A 12,037-nucleotide genomic window follows, 5' to 3' on the forward strand; every position below is an offset into this window, starting at 1 on the left:
GCGGTGTCAGCCGCGCAATTCACGAAAAATCACAAGCGCAGCCGCGCAATTCACTAAAAATCACAACCTCAGCCGCGCAAAATCGCTCCGGCCAGCCGCGAGAACGCAACTAAATAATCGCAACAATTCTATCGTTTTATGTAAAAACCACACATGAATTTTTGTTGAATCGAGAAAATCAACAATTTATGTTCCATTGTTTCACCTTATGTGACGTAACAACAAAAATTGCTCACCCCTGCAGTGCTGCCACTTTGAAGGATTTTATCCCGAAATCGGGATTTTTCAACGCTTCGAATGATAAAAAAAAGAAATGAAGATAGGAAGGATTTTTAACAATTTTACAAGGAAATTTTGTCTTAAAAAGGGAATTGTTGTTTTTAGCAATTTTAAAGAAAATATTATTAACATTTCCTTTCAAAAGTTTTAAAAACGACTGGAATAACGATGATCTTCAATCAGCTGGTTTCCGTCGTCACTCGCCATCCGGAACCCCCTCTCACTCTCTTTCCTATTCTCGCCTTTCTGTCGCTTGATTTATATTTTCTGAGTTAGTTCTCAATTCTTTTAGTTAAAATTAGGTAATCCATTGATTTACAGTTGAACTTGAGTAGCAATGACACAATGACAAAGTTCACTGAGCTTCGACGTACGGTAGTCTACAGTTAGGCATGATAAGCTTAGGCTAGTGGTATCCTTTCGGTTTAGAAAAGTTAGTTATAGCCTAGGCTATGCTAACCTATTATGCTGTCATAATAATAGAGCTAGCTATATAGGCTGTGTATGTGTATACAGCATAGTTACTGTAGGCTACACAGACTGAGTCAGTATCATGAATAGGCCTAGTGTCTTGAAGTTTTTCACCAGTCTCAGATCATTGTGAAGACGTTACTGACAAAAAGAAAATTTTGGAAAATATTTGCATCCCCCCCCCCCCGCCAAACTTTTAGGGAGAATAATTCTCCTCTCCCCTCTCTCCAAGATTTACGCCTATGATGGCTACCCATTGACAAACTGGTGTCGTTATTTAATGATTTTCATATTTTTCAGGCGTGCTTAAACGGCCATCAAAACAGGATATTTGTGGAGGAGTAAGTAAAAAAAGATCGAAAAGCGGACATGAAAAAACGTCGATGTCTTTTTGCTTAGTTTTCTTTGAACAAAACAAAAGTAAATTTCGGTTGGGAAGATTCAATACTTCAACATCAAAAGCACACATTGGTTCTGTTCACAAGAATTGCAATGTCTCAACTCTCAACGGACAAAATTGTCTCAGAACACAGCCCGCTAGCAAAAGAGGCGTTGAAGGCTTATCAACGTAGCTCACTTCCAAGTAAGTCTGGTAAAATGCCGCACGTTTTTCTGCTGAAGTGCGGTCAAACTATGTTTCTGATTTCAACTTTGTTTTAGCTTAGCCTTGTTTCTAACAAATATTTTTTAGTCTGTGCCGAACCATCATTTTCTGCCCCGCAGCGCAAACTGTTTTTTGAACAGGACAAACTCAGAGAAACAAGACAATTTATGTAACATGCACGAATTTTACAGTAATATAATAAATCGACGACCAACGTATAACTGTAACTTATAGATTTATAGAATGTATCTTGTATAATAGTAGGCTATAATGATAACAACTTTTTAGAAAATTGATTAGGCGACATGTCGCGGCTGATTCGGTGATGTCGTGTCTACTTCCACTTTTTAGGAAAGTAACAAACTCGAAAACAGCAACATCCAGATCCAATCCGGCATTCATTGATTTATCGAAATCACCAACGAAACCATTAAAGAAGTTACCACCGCCTGATTCAAACAACGTGGATGATGCCTACCAGGATTTATCGATGCAAAACATGAATACCCTGCCGCCTTCACATCTGGTCTTGAGTGTTTAAATAACATTAGACATAACTTTTTTACTATTATTGTGGTCTCCCTGTGTACAGACTGTAGGCTACTAATTTCATTACCGTAGCCTACTATACTCTACCAGTTACAATTACAGTGTAACAGTGACGTTCGGTGGCTTAAACCGTTGGGAAAGCAACTTGGAAATATGCTGCAGCAAGGTAGTAGGCACGAAGGGCGTAACCGTAGGGCGAAGCCCAAAAGCGTGTTGCTGAAGGCAACACTTCCAGCGGGGGGTCTGGGGAATTTTTGAAAAACACTTCCAATTTGGTGCGCTCTGAGAGCATTTCCAAAACAAATCAAATACAAAAATTTGTCAAATTGTGCTTCGCCTATGTCGTGATCATACATCCATTTAATGTTTAGAAGTCATGAACAATCTTAATTTTAACTTTGCAGGAGCAAAATCCTGTGTTAGACATGGAATAATAGTTGTCTAAGTATTTAATTCGTCATGAATGTTCATTCTCAGATATTCAGTTAGGCCTACACTACAAAAACTAACACTTAGGCCTAAACATTACAACCGCAAGCAATTTGTACAAAAAGCTGGATAAGTTTGCCTCCTGCCTATAGAAGCTGAACGAACTAAATATTGCATCCGCACCTGAACGTTCATTGGCGAAGTAACGTTATATCAACACTGTAACATGGGCAAAGGCATGACCATGAAAGCTAGTACCGGTAGGCTAAAGTACATGGCGAGGAGACATCAAAAAACAGCAACAATCTTTTCGCCTTTATGATGCTGTGCTGTGTACCGTGACGAGAGACCATTCTGTGCGTATGACGAGTTAGTCTAGTGAATGTAGGCCTACGCATTGACGTCACTGGGAAAGCAACTCTAACCATAACACATCTGATTGGCTAAGCAGCTGGTGACGTTTTGCAAAACGAGTGAGAATTGGATAAAACGAAGGCGTGATTTGACGTTTTTGAACCTGGGGAAAGCAACTGTGAAAGTTGCTTCCCTGGAGCCTCGATCAGTGGTTGTTTCTGACAGAAGCGTTTGCGTTAATTGGCATTTATAGGCAAGACAATATGCGGTTTGGTGAGGACTTAGACTACTCACAAGCGTTACGAGTAATTCTAGTCACGAATACAGTAATTTTCAAGTTGAAATAGACGTGATAAAAATAATAAGTTAAACCTAAAATTCAGTCATTATATTTTGCATAGTTTCGCTCAGGTAAGCACTGCTTTCCTTGCTTTACCTCACCGATCGTCACTGCAGTGTAACCAGACGCAGTAGGCCTATAATATGATAAAGATGATATTTAACAGTGCATTTATGTAAACGTAAATTTGCAAGTTATAATGCCGGGTCTGGCAATGTAAATAAATTCTTTCCTGTATTATGTCTTGTAATTATGTGATTGAAGAGCACATCATTAAACCTATTATACCTGTTTTATTATAGCAACCCTTTGCTACCACACTGCCATTGGCGTAGCCAGGATTTTCGATTTGGGGGGGGGGGCAAAGTTTGAAGTACAGATGCCAAGCAAAATTTGTCTCCCTCAAACATTTTGACTATTTTTGACCAAAAATAGCCCTTTTTGGTAGTCATTTTTGAACCAACAATGTCAAAATTTTTCCTCAAAATTGGCATGATGTTAAAAAATATTGGTTTTACTTCGTAATCAGCTAAATTATTGTTAAAGTAAATTCAATTAGCCGCAATTTGTTGAAAAATTTGTCCAAAATATACAAAAGTTGCAATATATCGCTCATAAAGTTGTTGGATTGGGGGGCTGGCCCCCTAGCTATGCCCTTACACACTGCTCCATATTAAAAAAAAACTGTAAGTTACTGTGCACGCCACTCTTAATATTTTTATGTACCCCCATGTCTTGCACATTATGGTCGAATCCAGTAGCGTAGCCAGGAATTTTTGAAAGGGGAGAGTTTTGACGACCCAGCGGCGGGGGGTCTGGGGGGCCTCCCCCAGAAATTTTTGAAAAATTACTTTGAATTTGGTGCATTCTGAGAGCATTTTCAACAAAAATGTGGTTATGAATATTCTTGTAAAATAGTGCTGTCCGGTGGCATAGCAAAAGAATAAGATCATGTTTTCTTCGGCATTTTTCGGAAATAAAGCTAAGTTTTTATGTTTTCTTGTTGCTAACTCCTGGCTGAGATGTTTGAATGTTTGGTATTGGCAAAACTCGCTCTTTTAATGCAATTTTGTTTAAAATTAGGCAATTTTTTTTGACTAAAAGCATCATTCTCAATACCGTGACGTCACACGCGTGCCAAAGGGGGGGTTGTAACACCCAAAACCCCCCCCTTGGCTACGCCACTGGTCGAATCCAGTGGCGTAGTCAAAGGGGGGTTTTGGGGGTTACAACCCTCTCCCTTTGGCACGCGTGTGACGTCACGATACTGAGAATGATGCTTTCAATCTAAAAAAAATTGCCTAATTTTAAACAAAATTGCATTAAAAGAGCAAGTTTTGCCAATACTAAACATCTCAGCCAGGAATTAGCTACAAGAAAACATAGAGACTTAGCTTTATATTTCCGAAAAATTCCGAAGAAAACATGATCTTATCCTTTTGCTATGCTACCAGACACCACCATTTTACAGGAATATTTGTAACCACATTTTTGTTGAAAATGCTCTCAGAATGCACCAATTCAAAGTAATTTTTCAAAATTTTCTGGGGGAGGCCTCCCAGACCCCCGCCGCTGGGTCGTAACCCCCCCCTTTCAAAATTCTTGGCTACGCTACTGGTCGAATCATGCAAGAGCGCTGCAGCACATTTTAAATTACCAAACCGCAATGAAATTACGTGCGAAATAATGTTTTCTACTGCAACGTCTAATGGTCGTCGGTCGCGTTGTTAAAAAAAAACAGGAAAAATATCATTGTTTTCAAGAAACAAAATTTAGTTTGGGATAGAAAGTTTTACGCATTTAAGTTAAAATTTGTTTTGTGCCATGATAGGCTACGTAGATTAAAAATAAATGATGGAATGAGGATGAAAGACCTTCTTCCATCCCATCATCCAAATCTTCCATTCCATCCTTGGATCTTCCATCCAAAAATGTGCCTTCCATTCCATCTTCCATTCCATGCCTTGCTCCTATGGCACGTTAAATCAAGTCACAACTTATGTTATACTGTAATGCTGTGGGATCATAGATACTGTGGCAAGCTTAGCGCAGTTATTAAGCTGTTATGCTATTTCCAAAAGAAGCTCAGCGAGGCATGACGGCATTGCAATTGCAAAGTGAAGGTTTCAGTAACCGTTTTCCGGCGTTTTCCTTACGTTTTTCTAAATAATTTTCAAACGCGCCATTTCCAGCGTTTGATATTGACAACCGCGCAATTTCCAGCGTTTGATGTTGACAGCCGCGCAAATGCAGCAGCTGAAACTCTTCTCCCCCGCGCAATGTTCAAACTTTCCAATCTGGCAAGAACTCAAGTCAAGAACAACAAACAAAATGCTTTCTCACAAAGTCAGAGTTTCCAGCTTTTTTATGGTTTTGCCGTGATAAAGAAAAAAATTACTTTGGTTATCAGCTCCTGGTGATTGCGTGTCCGTCAAACTTTTGAAACGATGAACCTATCACCAAACAATTTTTTTGTAATTTCAGAATTTCTTTTTAATTTGTTTTAAAAAAGTGATTGTAGTTTGCAACAATGGCGGCGGTGAAATAGCGCAGCGGGTAAGGCGCTCGCTTTCTAATTATGCAATCCTGGTTCGACTCCATGCTTTTGCTGGTGGTTGACAAACACCGCTTATAAATTGGGTGGGCGTAGTTGCTGAAGTAAAAGCGGCCGAGAGAAAGGAACTGGAACACCCTACTCTCGTTAGTGCCAAAGGCTTAGTATAAAGAGAACCTTATCTTCTCATTCCTCAACGCTTGGATTCAAGTATGGAACTCACCTTTACTTTTAGTTTGCAAGAATAGTGAGGAAAATTAACTTGTGAGTCATGGTGAGGCAAAGTAAAATTTGCAGGGGGTCCATGACGTATTTTTAAACCTGAACTGAGGTGATTTGCGAGGCTCGTAAACAAAAACATAAAGGGACTAGAAAGAGTTGAATTTTATCATTTTTTTAGAAATATTTAGTCTAGAAATTTGTGAGTTTTTTGGGAGCAAGTCTTTGCTATACTAATAAATAACATTATTACTCTTTCAGTCTCTTTCATCTTTTACTTTTTCTATTTTTTTTTTTTTTTGAATTAATCAATCAATAAAAAAGATTTAAATCTTCAATCTTCTTCATTGTTTGTAGGCCTATTATGTTAAGTATGGTACCGGTATTATCTATAATATTCCTAAATTTGGGCGTTTGGTTAAAGGTTTGGATGGCAGCTGACATTGGTAGTCTTTTGGTCTTCTGCCATCCTTGTTGTGCAAATTATTTGTGCTTATTGTGCTTTGTATATTTTGTTTATTTGCCAACATAAAAAAATAAACTGAACTGACCTTTTGCCCTGGTAGCTCAGTTGACTAGGTGCCTGACTTTGGAAACAAAAAGAAAACGTCAAGATCAAAAACACTGATTCGACTCTCGAAGTGCGCGGTTGAGCAACGCATTTTAATAACTGTTCCCCATTCAGCGGTTACCAGCGGCTGAAATAATTCATCGACAACAACACTTCAACAATAGGAAACTCCGGTTTGTCAAACTCTGTGACCAGGCCTGTGTCAGTGGTTCTACAAGTATGCGAAACTGCCACGCATGGGCTCTATCCAAGGGGAAGTGAGGGGGGTGATCACCCCCCAACTAATTGGAATGGGGGGGTGATCAATGCAAAATCACCCCCCCATTTATTTGGTTTTGAAAAGGTTTTGTGATATTTTATTGATCAAATGTTGAAAAATATATTTTCGCTTAGCACATTTTAAATTTTTTATCAATATGAATATATATTTCATTTCAATATGATTTTTTAGTTCGGCAACCCTGAACTACGAGCCAGGCGTTTACACTATGTTTTAACTTAGTTTGCTTGGTAGCCACTTTAACAAGAAAAATTTCTGCCATTGCAAATGACTAGAATGACACCGCCAACCAATCAGAACATATTATAAGAGGCTACCGTCCAATTGTGACCTTTCTCGTACCGTACTTAGCCAGAGAGTTAATCATTGTTTTGAACTTTATTTGGTAATACAGAAGAAAAAAGAGCAATAGCAGTTGTGAAAATCGAACCCACGTCAATGAAATGACTACTTTCTAACCCTAACCCCTAAAAAGCCAACCAGTTGCCAACTTAGTCGGCAGCAGTGGCCGAGTGGTTAGCGCGTTGGGCTCGCAGTCGAGAGCCTGCATGTTCGACTCCACCCCCCCCCCCCCCGCACTTGCTGTTGTTTCTCTGGGGAAGAAACTTCACTATAAGTATAATTGCCTCTACCCAGTGATCGATTTCGAGTAATGGGTAGTACCCAAGACGGACTATATAGAGGCCATGACAACGTAGGCTACAATGGGATTGTTAAAACTGGGGGCAGATAGTGACGTCATAGTGCCATTGTCTTCAATTGAACCGACATTGAACCGTACGTTAGGCTAATATTTATAACACTGAAACGAAAGCTGTGGCAGCTTTAAAAAATTAATATGTTGTTACAGAACGGTAGCCTACTGAAAGTTGAAATAAATCACCAAGTACGCTACTCGTCTTGTAAACAATTTATAAATATTTTAAATCTCGTATGAAACGGGCCCACCACAAACTTGTAAAAGGAAAATACAATTAAATCGTTCGTTTGACATTGTATCACACCAACCTCGAAAATTGCGATGGATCAGCCATGATAACACTGAGATATTTAAAAAAGTGTTAACTTCACTAGCAAAAAGTATCTAAAAAAACAACTCGCTTAGTTAAAAGATTAATTGTTAACGTGCAAAAAGTAAGGCATCATTCACTAAGCCTTATAAATAAGTCGATATCGAGACAAGGCTGATACGCATCATCTTTAGTATATAATTTGACTAGTATGCTAACCCGACTTATAGTAGTATTAACGAGAACACTCAAGAAAAAAAATTGATAAATATCCAGAAAAGCTCATAAACTAACGTTAACATAGTCTATGATAATTAATTCCCAAGCTTGAGAATTGTAAGTGTTCTAGTACTGTGCAACTTGAAATCCCGTCTCAGTCGGTTGTATGAGCTTCTGGACAAAGACAAATATTCGAAGGACCTAACGATTGTTTACACGGCGTATTTCTTTTCTACAGCCGGCATAAAATTCATAGATTTCATCTGTTGCAAAAGAATACTTTGTTGATGAGATAATTCCATTTAATGCAAGAATCTCACAGCTTCTTGAATTTGTAACCATCTGGAACATTTACTTGCTGATAGAGACGTTATAGAGCATTTTACTCCAGAATGAAATGCTTCAAAGGTCAGATTGCCATCAATTCTTAACACAAACTTGGGTATGCCGGAATCTTGCATAAATTCCTTGCATTGAAAAACAAGCGTCTGGTGAGCCCGAAATACAACCGTCTGGTGAGCCCGAAATACAACATCATCACCTGCTAAAAAAGTAAATTGGACACTACAGTAAAAGCATTAGCCAGGAGATTTTCAAAGCTCACAATAATGTCACTTTTGTCAAAACTTGGTAATTCATCAACAGGCTGATTACGAGTTCTACTAAACGCCCTTTGAGTACGGTACTTCTAGGAAGAAATGGTGGTAAAGGAACAAAATTCAAAGGGACACAGGTAAACACAGATGGTGGATACAAAGGTCTTACTTTCCCATACTTGATAGTGGTAGGATAGTTTTCTGGCCAATGGCGTTCACAAACGAAGGTGTCTTTTGAATCGGGAATATTATCCCTTGGGATACTGGCAAGCCATCTATCACGTTCCGGTTGGCATTTAGGCAGTTTAAACACTGCAACTTTATTTTCTTCACTATAATTTCCATTGTAGTTAAAGATACAGCACTTCTTAACCATATTTACAAGAGTACTAATATATCACAAACAATGCTTCACAACCTAAAACAAATCAAATATAAGATTGAATCAAATATAGACGTATAAGGACGTTAAATAGCCTATCCACCAAGGCTGTTCGAAACAAACATATTTCTAAATACGGGTACTTACGGTGCATCCTGACTCATTACTAGTAAGATAACTGGGTTGCTCAAGGGTAGACCCTCCGCCCTAATAGCTCAAATGACGACCAGCAATTCAATTAGGCTATGCTGTGTCGAATCAAATCATCCATGAACGTAAAAACAATCATTGTATTACTATCGGAAAAGCAGCTTATCATGCAATAGCACTGGGGTTGGAAAACTTCTTGACTGATGATTTCAATCTGTTTATTGCAAAAAGTTCCGAAATATGGATTAAGGGGAAGCCAAGAAAATTTAATTTGCTTTAAATCAACATGAAACGATAAAAAAAAACTCCGGAAAAGACAAAAGTAAATTATTCGTTTTCTGCCTCACAGAAACTGACAGGCCTATTTGAGATTCTCAAACTAGTAGCCTATAGTCTAGTAGTTTTGTATGGTAGTTTCATACACTCAGCTGATGACCTCAAGAACTGCTGACTTGTAGGAGACTCTCTCATTCATATAGGCGTCAGACGTGTTGGGTCAAATTTAGTCCGGCAGCTTATTAGGCCTACGTTCTGAGATTCTCCAGTTTTTCACTATCGTTTCAAACGCACAACCAAATGAAATTGCTTGGATTTTGAAACGATTAAAAAAACATATTTTGAAATACCAAAACAAATCAAAGTAGGCTATTTCTATTTCAAATATCGATCTATCTCATCCTTAAAAGGTAACAGGGATCAGTTGTCAGTAGATGTTACAGAAAAAAATTGTTTTTTTCTGTAACATCTACTGACAACTGATCCCTGTTACCTTAGCAATTGAGGTTTTAGCTTTCTAGATATGGAACAGGGATCGTTTCAGAATAAGACTAGGTCAGAAAGCGAGGCAGACTCCGACGCAGCTCAGCATCAGCCAAGAGCAGTTAGCTATCTCATCCTTATGCTGATATAGGACACCGATAAATCACATTCCTACCAAGTTTAGAGTTGTAACTTAAGTAGGCTACTGTACCGGTACTCATTAAACTAAAATAATTCCTGACTACCCTGAACTAAACGTACTGCAAAATGGAAGCATCTGTAGAGAATTTTAATTGAAGACAATGGCACTATGACGTCACTATCTGCCCCCAGTTTTAACAATCCCATTGTACGTTGTCATGGCCTCTATATAGTCCGTCTTGGTAGTACCAAATTTAAGTCATAAGTAGAGCAGACAACCGGAAACAGACATTGCCGTCGGCTGCAACGTGGGTCAGGTGTACGTCAGAAGGCATACACCGATGCATGGCGCTCAAGTCCGCTTTCTCGCAATGCAGGGTAAAAATATGAAAAACAAATAAACAAACAAACAGCTGACAGAAAATCCAGCACTTGATTTGCTTTGTATCATCTTCTTTTCGCCCTTTTTCAAGTCACGGAAAACGTAGTTTATGATTGGTTCGAGTTTTCATTTGCAGTGCCAGAATTATTTCTTGTTAAGTGACTACAAGTTTGCTTACCCAAAAATGCCTTTTCCGAAACATACTTTGCGAAACGACTTGGAAACCCTATGCTTCGATCAAAAAGAAGCTGATGCTGCAATGGGGGGTCTGGGGGGCGCAGCTTCCCAGAAGTTGAAATGACTATGACGATTTGAGCCCACTGTTCAAAAATCACCCTCCCGAATTCTAAAAGTGGATAGAGCCCCTGCTGCCACGATTAATCTTTGAACACTGTTCTCAGTCCAAATGAAAACTTCCCTTCATCAAATAAGCGAAAATTTCACTTTGTGAATCTTTACTTTAAAACATCTACAAGTATGCAAAACCAGAATTAAGTTCTAGAAGCAGCTTGGTCAGCGAGAGTTCAATCAATCACCGTCACGATGTCATTCGGTCAAGAGAATCTGGCAAGCCAAAGAAGGTTGTAAAATAGTCTGGCAACGCTGAACATAGCAAAATGTTTTGGTGGGTTTACTTTTATTTTGGTTGGTCTTGGTCATGGACTCTTGGTTATTGCAGTTGAAAACTGGTTTGTTGAAGGTTGGTTGTTCTTCAGGTGTTTTTTTATTTCTTACCATCACAAGGTTTTTGTAGTGCATTAATAAACAGGGTAAAGAGTGGCTAGCCATCTCGTTTGCTTCATCGCGCTTGCATGCTTAAAAAGAAAAAGTTGGCGCAACCAGTTTTAATTTCCATACTTTTTATCAAAAATAACTTAGGTTCAGAGGTGGTAAATTGAGTGAAACACTTGCAGCTATATACCACAGCCTCCACAGGTCAATTATTCGGTACGGTGGGTGCAACCTAGTTCGTACTCTGAACAGTTCGTACCCTGAAAAGATCGAGAGAAAAAATAAAAAAAAAGCCGAAGTCGCTGATCGCAATTTAATAGCACAAAGCCGAACTCGCTGATTGGAGTTTCTGCAAACAAACTCGAGGGTTAGGGTTAGCGGAAACTGCGGAAAAATATTTGCGGAAACTGCAATCAGCGAGGAGAGAGAAACCTTTTATTTTGTCTGCTGCAAAAAATAGGGTTAGGGTTAGAGCATAGATTATGGTTAGGGTAAAGGTTAGCGAAAACTGCGGAAAAATGTTTGCAAAAACTGCGATCAGCGAGGGTTAGGGTTAGAGCATAGATTACTTAATGGTTAGAGTTAGGATAAAGGTTAGCGGAAACTACGGAAAAATGTTTGCGAAAACTGCGATCAGCGAAGGTTAGGGTTAGAGCATACCTAGATTAGTCTATGGTTAGGGTTAGCGGAAACTGCGATCAGCGACTTCGGCTTTGTGCTATCTTTCTCTCGATCTTTTCAGGGGGAAAATTTTAAAATGTTTGCGGAAGCTGCGATCAGCGACTTCCGCTTTTTTTAGGCAGTGGCTATTTGACCGGCTCCGGTCTTTGAATCTGAAACACTATTTGACCGGTCATGACGTCACTACATAAGCACTTTTTTCTTTTTCTCTTTCAAAGCAAAAGACGATAAGCGGCTTAAGTTTTAAATTCAACACGTTCTCTTCAACTGAGTCCGTGGCGCATACGTAACGTCTCAGGCTTCTATTCTAGAGGGAATGAGTTCGATACTATCCG

The sequence above is a fragment of the Aplidium turbinatum genome, chromosome 13 (genome assembly GCF_918807975.1).
Source record: "Aplidium turbinatum chromosome 13, kaAplTurb1.1, whole genome shotgun sequence".
In the NCBI taxonomy this organism is placed as follows: Eukaryota; Metazoa; Chordata; class Ascidiacea; order Aplousobranchia; family Polyclinidae; genus Aplidium; species Aplidium turbinatum.